Here is an 11,828-nt window from a genome sequence, read left to right on the forward strand (position 1 = left end):
TTCAAGGCTGCCCTAAGGAACTTCTTGTGTCCTGGTACAATGGTAACCAACCCGACTCATGCCTCCCGCCCTGTAATGAGAGAAGCCTGTGCCCCAATACCAGGCCCTTGATGTGGTGCCCAGGCCTGGGTAGAGACCAGTGGGAGAAAGAGGGTGACCAGACCCTAGAGGGAGCAAGGAAGCCCTCTCAGAATCTGGCTGTCTTCAGCAGCCTCAGGGTAGGCCTGTTTCCCTTTATTTCTCTGCCCTTTTGAAGTTTGAAGGTCTTTGTCCCAGAAAAACAATGGTAAACAGACCAGGGGGTGATGGTGGGGGATCCTGTTTTTCAGTTCCCAGTCCTTAGAATGTAGATCAAGGTAAACAGTAGGAAGAAAGATAGATTTCTATGGATACAAACACCCAGACTTTTCTAGATGTCTAAAAGCAATTTGATGTTGAGTCTCCTTTTGGCTCAGGGAAGCTGTTCCTTCTTGTAGATTTTGCCTTTCTTTTAAACACTCGATGATTGTCCAGAGAGATGATTCAGCAGGTACACGGGCACTTGCCACCAAGCCCGAAAGGAGAATGACAACTCCATCAAATTGTCCTCCGACCTATCCATGCCTGCACGCGTGCCGTGGCGCACACGCTCCCCTCCAAATAAAAAAATGTGAAACCTAAAAATGAAACAAAGCAAAGACGGATGATTTTTTTTTTTCTATTTTTCGGAGCTGAGTACCGAACCCAGGGCCTTGAGTTTGCTAGGCAAGCGCTCTACCACTGAGCTAAATCCCCAACCCACTCAAAGCCGGATGATTAAAATCACACCTCTTTCATCTGACTTTCCTCAACTCACAGGCTTACGTGTGACTAACTTTTAAAATTATTATCATTATTATTATTATTATTCTCTTTGAGACAGGTTCCTATAGTGTAACCCAGTCCTGCCAAAGACTTGCGACAGTTCTCCTGCTCCTGCTGGGATTATAGGCGTGTACCACCACACCTGACGTCGATATTTACTTATAATAATTATTACTATTTAAATAAAATATATTTATATTTTATTATAAATTATTGTTTGTGGGTTGGGGATTTAGCTCAGTGGTAGAGCGCTTGCTTAGCAACCACAAGGCCCTGGGTTCGGTCCCCAGCTCTGAAAAAAAAAAAAGGAAAAAAAGAAAAAAAAATTATTGTTTGTAAGTTTATCATCATCATCAGTGAAGACAGAGTCTTATTATGTAGCCCTGACTGGCCTAGAACTCATAAAAGCTGAGCTATCCTTGAATTCACTGAGAGCTGCGTCCTTTTGCCTCCTGAGGGTTGGGATTAAAGGCATATGCCCACGTACCTGATAATCTCTACTTCTTAAAATGATGTTTCCTAGGTGCCAGAGAGACAGCTCAGCAGTTTAAAATGTTCAATGTTCTCCCAGAGGACCCAAGTACAGTTGCCAGCACCCACCTTGGGTGGCCAACAACCACCTGAAATTCTAGTCCTCTTCTGGACCCTATGGGTAACCCCACATGTGTCACAGAGACACCCAACAATAAAAACAAATCTTGTTGCTCTTTTTCAAGATGGCGTTTCTGTCCTGGAACTCGCTCTGTACACCAGACTGGCCTCAAACTCAGGGATCCACCTGCCTCTGCTTCCAGAGTGCTGGAATGAAAGGCATGGGCCACCACACCCAGCTACTAAAAGGAAATCTTATGGCGGGGATGTGCTCAGTGGTAGAGCGTTGGTCTAGCAGACTGAGTGCCACGCTCAACACTTCAAACAAACAAAAATCAAACAAACAAACCAATCAAACATATTTTCTTTAATCTTGGCCTTGGTAAAAGCTCAACGTATCTATGCTTCCTCTTTCTTATTTTGTCTTTTTATTTCTTGTTTTTTGTTGTTCTAGGGATCAAAATTCGAAGTCTCAAGCATTCTTCACAAGTACTCTACCTGAGCTATATCCGGGCCCACTATAAGTCATTTTGAAAGACTTATATTTTGTTAACGGGTCTTCACAGCTTATTCCAGCCGGGATCCTAGGTAGGCACTGACAGACAGACTTGAAGAACATTGAGGATGGACAACCTTCCCTCGTAATCATCTTTGGACCACACCTTCCGTTTTCTTAGTCTCGCACCAATTTTTAAGTTCCTCAAGGTGTAGGTGTAAGAGTTGGTGAGAAGGCTCCGTGCGTGAAAGCTCTTGCCAAGCGAACTTAGTGACTAGAGTATGATCCTTGGAACTCAGGCAAAGGGGGAAGGAAAGAACAGACTGCACAAGTTGTCCTTTGACCTCCATGTAAACAAAGCACCATTTGATATTGAAGAAGGTGGGGATATTGATAATGAAGTTAGAAACATAAGCTGGGCACAGCGGCTTGTTATCTGCCATGAACAACATTCCCCAGCATTCCAGGAAGCTATCTATCCTTGGGCCAGTGAGGTTTACGTCAGAGCGATGGTTGTCAACCTGCAGGTCATGAAAGGCTTCTCTCCAATGAGGAAAAAAGCCAATTCAATCTGAATCAAAAGTATCGAGGCTTGTGAGGACAGCTCTCCGGAGGGTTCACTGTAGGGAAGTCACCAAGCAGACAGGGAGACAGAGAGAAGAAGGGTGGGGGTGGGGGTGGGGAGGAGAAAGCAGGCTACAGAGAGAGAAGTGCAGAATGGGAGCCAGATAGCCAAAACACCTGGATTATAAATGGAAGAGCTTCTTTAGGGGACGTCCTGGCAGGGAAGTCCAGGGCAGAGAGTGGGATAAGCCAGCCTTCTCCTGCGGTGCTGGGAGAACCCGGAGGCAAGGTCCGCTTAGATATATTAACTGGCACCTCAGACGCTTGTCACAGGTCCGAAACCCAACAGGTTGCAACCCCTTTGGGAATTCCAGGGGGAAAGAGAGAGAGAGAGAGAGAGAGAGAGAGAGAGAGAGAGAGAGAGAGAGAGAGAGAAACATCTTTGGACATATATGGAAAAATCCAGGGAACATGAGAAGGACAAAAGCTCTCTTTGCCTGGCAGTGGCAGTGCACATCTTTAATTTCAGCACTCAGAAGGCAGAGGCAAGAGAATCTCTGGGTTGCAGGCCTTCCCTGTCCACAGAGCGCATTGCAGGCCTCTTAAATGCCCAGCGTTCCTTGCTGTCTGCGCCTTGCTTTCTTCTCAGCACTTCTCTTTTGTGCACATATTCAAATATCATTAATAACATTTTGAACTCTGACTAGTCCACCCTGAATTCCTTCCAGCATCAAAGCCACAAATCGGTCCTGAATTAGATCCCTGAAGCCTCGGGGAACTCCTCAGGCTGCTGAAGGTGGCTGCATGGATCTGTGTCTCAGTCCGCTGACTACTGACAGCATGGGGGTTCTTTAAGGCCTACTACGGGAATGCTATGTCCCCCTTTTCAAAAGAACATCTCCAACTCCAAGTGGGGACATTCTAGCCTGCCTAAAACAAGGTTACTAAGGTACACTCCTGTCCCCTGCCTTATGAGTTAGTCCTCAAACTCCCTTCTGCATCCTTTTACCATTCTTTTATTAAGGAGGCTAAGAACGTGCAAAAGGGACCCTGTGCTCCCCAGAAACAGGAGGAGCCCTTGCTTTGCTACCTAAACTCTCCCTGGAGAACTATCCCTGGTCAGAGGCAGGATCCTGGAGCCCTAACAAAGCAGGAGCTATCCTGAGCAGGCCAATTCAAGATACTGAGTAATAATAAAAACCAGAAAGGAGATTAATCCAATGGGGCTACATTGGGACAAGAAACAAGGATATTCAGTGACTCCCTCTCCCAACCAACTTCAGAGTCCTAATGTAGGCTTCAAGTTTTAATAGGAGTCCCCAGGCAAGCATAAATAAGAAGCCCTAGTGTGACTCTCTGTAAGGTGAGCCCTGGCCAAGGTGAGGTCTTGCCTGTAACCAGTAACTCTCCTGTAAGGTGGGCTGGCCTACATGGGGCTCTCTCTGCCCATGACCCGTGACTCTCCCTTCTGTAATTTGGTCAGATGGATTGTTAGACCTGTGTCTCTTTCCAGTAGACAGGCTTCCTCTGTGCCTGCACCAGCCCCTTCTTGCTCCTAACGTGAGACTCCTGGGGGGGGGGGGTGTATTCTGATGTTTCGGGGTCATTGTTTTAATAGTCCAATAACCGAAGAGAGGGGTCCATGTTATTTACAGTATCCTCATTCCTTACCGGATGGTTCTGAAACTCTTTGGCATCATTAGCTGGTTAATTGGAAAGCCCAATTTCTGCACCAAACCTTGGGCCCTTGCAGGGGCTAGTTAGTTCCCTAAAGGGAGTCAGGGCTCCACCGTCCTGCAGCTGAAATGAGTCTCCAGAAAATATTCAGTTTTCCTCCCGGCTCTACACTCTGCTAGATTATCCCAGACACCAAAATATTTCTAATTTCTTTTAGGTCCCTCCAAGGAATGAAATCCGTGACTCAGCTTCCTGCCTTAGTAACAGGCAGCCGCTCTGTTAGACAGCTACGTATAATTCCACCTCTGGTTCTTTTGTTTAAAAAAATAATAATTGGCCGGGGGAGGGGGAGAAGGTATTTTTTACTACTTGGCTGGATTAAGCAATAAAGAAAGGGAGGGACAGAGAACAGGGGGGACTTGATTATTGGGTCAGTTCGCAACAGTCCACAGCAGGACTGAGAGGTTAACTCAGCCAGGATGGGCTCAAATACATTTCAAAGCACTTTCTCCCAGGATGCACAGGGCAGGCAGAACTGGCATCAGCACTAGGAATCCTGAGAAAAGGAGAACCTGTGAGCCCTCCATGGCTCCCAGCAGGGGGCCAAGAGAACCAGGGCTGCAATTCTGTCTTGATTTGAAATTATCCAGCCACACTGGAGGCCCATGACAAAGCCAGGAGACTTTCACAAAGTAACATGGTCTTTGGGCATGGCTTCTGTTCTAGTTTGGGGCTTTTATTTGCTTGTTTATTGTAGTTTTTTTGTTTGTTTATATTTGAGATTGTTATTCAATATATTTCTCCTCTCCTTCCTCTAAATTCTCCCATATACCCCACCCTACTCTCTCTCAAATTCATGGCCTCTTTTTCATCGGTTGTTAATACATACATATATGCATGCATACATTACACCCCTAAATATGACCTGTCGAGTCCATATAATGTTAGACATATATTTTCAGGGCTGACCAATGTTATGGTCCAGGAATCACCACACAAAACAAGAGAACTCTGGCCTGAGTTAAGAAAAAACTAGTTTATTGAACTCACACCCCAGGGCTGCTCTATCAGGGTTGCAGTCTAGACTCAGAAGCTGCGGCTGCAACCCCAAGCCAGAAATCCACAAACATTTGTGCCAGGCTCTCCTAATCAGGATTTAGGGATAGGGGACTTCCTTAGTAACAAGTCTTTGTGGTACATTTATCCTGCTCCCATGGGTTGCCTTTCTCACCTGTGGCAGAGGGGAGGGGATTGGCCTAGCATTCATGTCTCAATTTGCCAACCAGGTTGTCAGTTACCCAGGGAGGTCTTGGGAACTTAAACTTTACTGTGACTGGCTAAAGTAAGGTCAGGGTTTGGAGAGTTTTCAAGATCACCAAAGCATAGACCATAACAATGTAAAATCAACGTGGGCATAAGAAAGTTTCCTAGTAACAGCACATAAGAAAGTTTCCTTGTAACACATAAGTTTCCTTGTAACAGCATAGATGGTTGGCTGCAGACAGAAAACAAAATGGCTGCAGTAACATCAGAAAGGCAGTGTCTGCCTATGTCTGAACAACCATTTGGCACTGGACAACACATTGGTGTGCTCTTCCCTGGGGAAGAGAAGCTCCTCTGCTCCCAGCTTTAGTCAATTGCCTGTAGTTCTTTGCATAGAGATGAGGCCTTGTGGTCTTTCCCCACACAGTTTGACAGGTTTGTTGGTGACATCCATGTTCGGTTCACATTTGGGCGGGCACGTTGTTGAGACCTTATGGGTGTAGCTTCTCATGTTACCAGAAGACACAGTCTCACAGCAAACTCTGGTCTGCTGGTGTTTTTCTGCCCACTCTTCCACCATGTTCCCTAGGCCTTAGATGCAGGAGTGTTTTGTAGATGTATTGGGACTAGGTTCACAACTGTTTGATTGGCTGTGGTTGTCTGTGGTGGTCTCTGGCTTCCATGATGAGGGGTAAGGACTACCTTATCTCTGGTATAAGGACAGATGTTTGTAGATTGTTGTTAGGGAGGATGCTGGCTTAGTAATTTAGTGGATGTACATTCTCCTGCAGTAACCATGATATCGCTAGTACTGAGTACTTAGCTGGGTTCCCAGTACCAGGCACAGCACCCTTTTGCTAAGTGAGTCTGAAGTCCAATTAGACAGCAGTCGGGTACTACTGAGATCACCACCACTGCACCCGTAGCATATGGTGCCTCACTGGTTGTTGATGTGGTTTATTGGTATCATAGGTGGGTAGGACATGTGATGGCTTCCCTCCTTTGGAAAATTTCAAGGCTCTTTCTGGTACTATGAAAAGTAGTTCTCAGGAAAGAGGTCAGGACTCTCTGGGCGTTTCTGACCTGGCACCTCTGGGGAGTAACCAAGGGATGCAGCACGTGCTGTATGCTTAGGGAGTGTCTCCAACAGCCCTGGCTGACTCAGAAGAGGATCATGTCCGGCATAACGGGTTTTGTTGGGTGGTCTTCAGTTTTTGGAGGGAGCACTGTCGGCCCAGAAGGGGAAAGTTCATGAGGACTGTATGTATATGTATACACGGAATCATGTGTATTATATTTTTTAAAGATAAACAGGTAATGGTGTGATTCCTTATGGCTTTTTCAGACGTTCATGTTGTTATTTACCTAGCTCCCTCCTTCTCTTGTATTTATCTGCCCCTTCCTTTCCTAAGGAGCCTCCCCTTCCACCCTATCAGACTGTTTTGCTGTGTTTCAGGTTGGTATTGCTATGTGGCCCTGGATGGCCCCAGACTTTCAGCAATGCTAGTGCTGGGGTTACAGTCATACAGCGAGAGGCCAAAACTTTTTTTTAAAGATTTATTTATTTATCATATATAAGTACACTGTAGCTGTCTTCAGACACACCAGAAGAGGGCATCAGATCCCATTACAGATGGTTGTGAACCACCATGTGGTTGCTGGGAATTGAACTCAGGACCTCTGGAAGAGCAGTCCATGCTCTTAACCTCTGAGCCATCTCTCCAGCCCGAGGCCAAAACTTTTAAGTTCAGATTCGATTTTAGAGAACCTAACCCAGGTTTAAACTCAGGTAAACTGATACCTAGCATTAGTTTCCAAGTTGCCCACCACCTCCCAATGAAACTCGAGCCTAGCTTCAGTCTCTAGGCTAATCCCCAAGAAGACAGTATCTCCAGGTTACACCCTCAACAAGATCAGCATCTCCAGGTTACACCCTTAACAAGACCAGTGTCTCCTGGTTATTCCCCCACCAAACCTGCACCCCCCCCTCAGGTTACAAGCCTACCCACTGCCTAACAACCACCAATGCATAGGGGAACAGAAATTAAGTTTGTGATATGCCTCCCAGCACCAGACAATTATGTTAAAGGCCACAGTAGCTTTCCAATTAGATGCTTGCACACTTACCCCCACCCTCCATGGTGCACTGGAGGGGCCCCAGCTAGCTTGAATAAAGACCATACTGTGAGTTACATCAGATCAGTTCCTGTCTGGTTTTTTGGGGGGGTGGGTTGAGGTGATCAAACACTTCCTTGGCACTACAACACCACGGTCCCTGGCCCTTGGGTTTCTAAATTAAGGGTTGTTGATGGCAGAAATAGACAGCTTGGAAGGCTTTCCCAAGAGGGAACACAAAGCTCCACTCACTTTTGCCAGCAGAATATACGGAATGACTGGCTTTGCCCTGCTCAGTCCTGCTGGGAGCTAGAACTGTGGGTGGAGTGCCTCTTGAGCTCTGGACTTTCAGGTGTATCCAGTTCTCTGTGTGCTGAATGCTTTATTTTATGGTCTGGTGCAAGGCTGTACTTTACTGGGCTGCATATTTTTCCAGAGCTAGACAAGCCAGATCAAAGATGCAGGCTGTAAGAAATAGTCTGCGATGGCCCATTTGCAGTAGGAAATGGCCTCAGAGTTTATCGGAGCTACAGAAAAGTAGAAAGCACCAGACCCTCTCTTCCCTCACTGGCAGCTGATGCCTCCTTGTCTTAGAACTCTGAGAGTAGGAAGTTACAGTTAGTATGCAACATGACCGAGTCCAAGATGAAAAACGGGGCAGTCTCAAGCCCCAAGTTATTCATTATATGAAACTCTGTGTCCTAAACTAATGAGGTGGGAAATTTGAAGGAGATAAGATTCTGCCTATGGGAGAAGGTGGCAGAAATTTCTTGAGGTGCAGGCTCTAAAAACCACTGTCTTGTGTCACATCAGAACATCAGCTGTTTTGTCCTTTCTCTGTCCTGCATCCTTTCTGTGGAATAGCAGATAGGAAACTGCTCCAGTCAGGTGCATGGTTCCATCCCAGCACTGGAGAGATAGAGGTGGTGGTTCGAGGCCAGCCAAGGCTACACAGAGAGACCTTGTCTCAAACACACAAGCCAGCTTCATTTTCACCGGTCTTTTGAATTTATTTCCAACAACACTAAGCTTAGGACTCAGGCTAGCCCACCCCACCCAAGTCTCCTTCTTTAAATGATCCCTAACGAGGGCCCAGCTGAGCACACTGAGATTGAACACTGTGCCAAGACGCTTTAGGGATGGGCTAACTTCACTTACTTGTTAGGTAGTTAATCCGGTACAGTGTGCTGCTCTCTCTCTCTCTGAGCTCTAATCTTGCATGCAGACATTAGAGACGAACTTTAGATCTCATCTCAGATTTGTGAGAACAAGAGGTGGGAACTAGTCAGTTCTGCCTCCTTGTTATCTCTTGTGCTTGCCTGCTGTCTGATTTGATTTTACTCATTTTGGTGTTAGGGGAAAAAAAAACCAGAGCTTTGCAGGTTAGGCAAATGCTCTACTTCATTTTTTGAGACAGATTTATTTATTGTCAATGAGTGCTGTATCTTCTTTTAAGATTTATTTATTTATTTTATATATATGAGTACACCGTCGCTATCTTCAGACACACCAGAAGAGGGAGTCAGATCCCATTACAGATGGCTGTGAGCCACCATGTGGTTGCTGGGAATTGAACTCAGAACCTTTGGAAGAGCAGTCAGTGCTCTTAACCACTGAGCCATCTCTCCAGCCCAAATGCTCTACTTCTGAACTACACCCCCACCAACCCTTATAGGCTTCATTTATTTATGTATGTATTTGGGTTTTTTGAGACAGGGTTTCTCTATGTAGCCTTCAATGTCCTGGAACTTGGTGTGTAGACTAGGCTGGCCTTGAACTTAGAGATCCACCTGCTTCTGCCTCCAGAGTGTTGGCAACACTGCTCAGATGAATTTTATTTATTTTTAATTTTTAAATTGATCTTTTATATGTATGGGTGCTTTATCTGCATGTATGTGTACCATGTATGCGTAGCGCCCGAGGAGGCCAGAAGAGGGCACTGGATCCTCCGGGACTAGAGTTATAGATGATTATGAGCATCTTCTGGTGCTGGGAATGGAATCCAGATTCTCTAAAAGAGTATCCCCTGAGCCATCTCTCCAGCACCCACTTATGAGTTTTGAAGACTCACTATTTCTAATGCCTCAGACATGGAAGACAAAGGCAGAGTAGTTCCCTTCCTATAAGCCTTGGAAAAGTGGCCTCATGGAGTGTGCCCATGAGTTTGGGGTAAAATAAGGCACTCCTGGAACACACGCAGGCTGAAAGAGCCTCGCCTATGGAGATTAGCAAGTGACCTCTTGCCCTGGACACTGACCCCCTTAGCTTAGCCTCTCACTGTTCTTCTCATTGCCTCAAAATATATCTCCGTATACTAGCCAGCCTTTTCGGGGGGTGGCAGTTTTCACATGCTCTAAGCCTGTCCAGCGACTTCAGGTGTTCAAGTACCCTTGGCCAGGTACTCTTAAGCAAGTGAACTTTCTCCTTCACTTCTCCCCCTCAAAATCACATCAGTAAGAAGGCCAAATCATAGAACATGGCCAGAGACTTAGTGGAGAACAGGGATTCTGGCTCCAGGTGCCCTCAGAAGGATAGACAGATAGTGCTGTCCACACTGAGGGCTATCTCGTGAGGCAAAGGTTGTTGCTTAATTCGAGTCTGAGCTTGGCCGTGAGAAGTGCGTAGGTAGTAATGTTATGCCGTGCTGAGAACTCTACAGGAGGTGCGAAGAGCCACGCGGGCACACAGGGAGCCTGAGCCTTCGAGCCTTCGCTCAGGGCCAGCTGTAACCTGCTTGCTGAAAGATGCCTGGAGGAAGTGACTTAGAGGCTGGGAACAAAAGCAACTATGGCTACAAACACTCCCAGCACCAGCAGCTCACCCGCAGGTGCGATCTTTACTTACATACAAAACAACAACAGCAAAAGGCTGGTCAGTGAGATGGTTTAACACGTGGAGGCAACTGTTGACAACTTTGGCAACTATGTAACAAAGTTCCAGGTTGTCCAGACAACTTTGGCAACTATGTAACAAGTTCCAGATTGTCCAGGGCTACACAGAGACGCTGTCTGAAAGAAAGTTAAATAAGCCTCTTTGATAATTCCACACATGTACAAAATGCATTCTTTTATTTTGTGTGTGTTATTTGAGATAGGATTGCACTGTATAGCCCTGAAGGTTTTGGAAGTCACTTCATAGACCAGGCTGGCCTCAAACTCTCTGCCTCCGGAACGCAGAGATTACAGGCATGCCCCGCCACTGCTCATTCTTGTCCCCTTCACCTCTCTCCTCTCTTCTCCCTCTCACTTGTCTATCCTCCCCGCCCCCACTACAACCCAGTCTTCACATTCACACTTTTGCTTTGTTGTGTGACCCGGTGAGTTTAACCAAAGTCATCTGGCCACAGATTTGGAACTGTCCATAGGAGACTAAGTCGATTCCCAAGTGGGTACGCAACAGAAGATATTGACTCTCCATCTCCCAGAGACTATCTGAGGCCAGGAGACTCCATGAGTCTCTCTTGTATCCATGATTGACCGCCAACCTGACCATTCTTATGCAGGCCTGGTGCAGGAGAGGAGTGCTGGGAGTTTATGGTGGCGATGGCTTGTGCCATGCCCAGAAGATGGCATTTCTCAGCCTGTCTTACTATCTTCCAGCCCTCACATCCTTTTCACCCACTGAGCTTTAAAGAGTGAATGCATAAATGTCTTATTTAGGCCTGAGCATTCAACCTTCACTTACTCAAAGTACTTGAAACTGCTCAACTTTTGAACTAAGGTGTGAGTCACAAAGACACAATTAGACTTGATGGCACAGCGACACCAAGTGGACAAATGGAGGACTGCATGCTAGTCATTCGTGGGACTTGAGTGGCCCTCCCCAGCCTTGAGCAATGCTGGTGAAAGACCCCAGCTTAGCAGCAGTAACGCCATTTTGCAAGGCTGTACTTAAGATGACTGGTTCAGGGAAAGGTTAGAACACTGAGTACACAGCGGCTGCCAAGCAAGATATGTTTGGTTGAAGGCTTGGCAACAGGACGACTTCGGTTGAGCACCTGACAATGAAAAAAGCTCCGGGAGAGGTCCCACACCCTGGTGGGGGGCCGAGTCAGTCGTTATGTTTCAAGAAGGTAGCTAGGAAACTTGCCCCCGGGCTAAACCCTTGCCATATTAGAATCCACCAATTATATCCCTGTAACCATGCATCTGCTTCTGTATGCTTGCTTCTGCTCCCCAAAATCCTATAAAAGCCCATCCTTGGTTCCGTGGGGCGCGCCAGTCCCCCGAGTGACTGAAGCGCCCGCAGGTGCCTGTGCCTGTGTATCCCGACAATAAAC

This window comes from Rattus norvegicus, chromosome 4, assembly GCF_036323735.1.
Source record: "Rattus norvegicus strain BN/NHsdMcwi chromosome 4, GRCr8, whole genome shotgun sequence".
Taxonomy (NCBI): Eukaryota; Metazoa; Chordata; class Mammalia; order Rodentia; family Muridae; genus Rattus; species Rattus norvegicus.